Genomic DNA, 433 nt, shown 5'->3' with positions numbered 1-433 from the left:
TCATAATTCGCTAATTCCTTTTCCTAGTTCTTGGAGTTTTTTTTTTTTTTCCATTTAAGAGTTCCATACGCAGTAGTTATTGATTTCAATGTAGTCCCTACAAAATCCTTGATCAAATCCCAACGGGCCAGTTTTGCAGGACCAAAATTCCATTCTGAACGGGTCCGTCTAACCCAAAAAATTAAAGAAAAAAGACGATCTGAAAGGTTAGGAGTGCAGCCGAGGCTTGGGTTGGATGGTCACTTTGTGTGCCTCCCATAGAGCTGCACCGGGTTCAAATCCTCATGGAGGAATATAGAACCATTTAAGTGTACTCCTATGTAGTGTGTGTGAGTGTGTTGTGTGAGTATGTAATACATAGGTGTATGGATATAATGCCTAGGATTGGGGGTTGTCCAATCCACTTGACCAAAAAAAAAAAAAAAAAAAAAAG

The sequence above is a fragment of the Arachis duranensis genome, chromosome 3, assembly GCF_000817695.3.
Source record: "Arachis duranensis cultivar V14167 chromosome 3, aradu.V14167.gnm2.J7QH, whole genome shotgun sequence".
NCBI classification, from domain to species: Eukaryota; Viridiplantae; Streptophyta; class Magnoliopsida; order Fabales; family Fabaceae; genus Arachis; species Arachis duranensis.
This window is presented reverse-complemented; position numbering follows the sequence as displayed.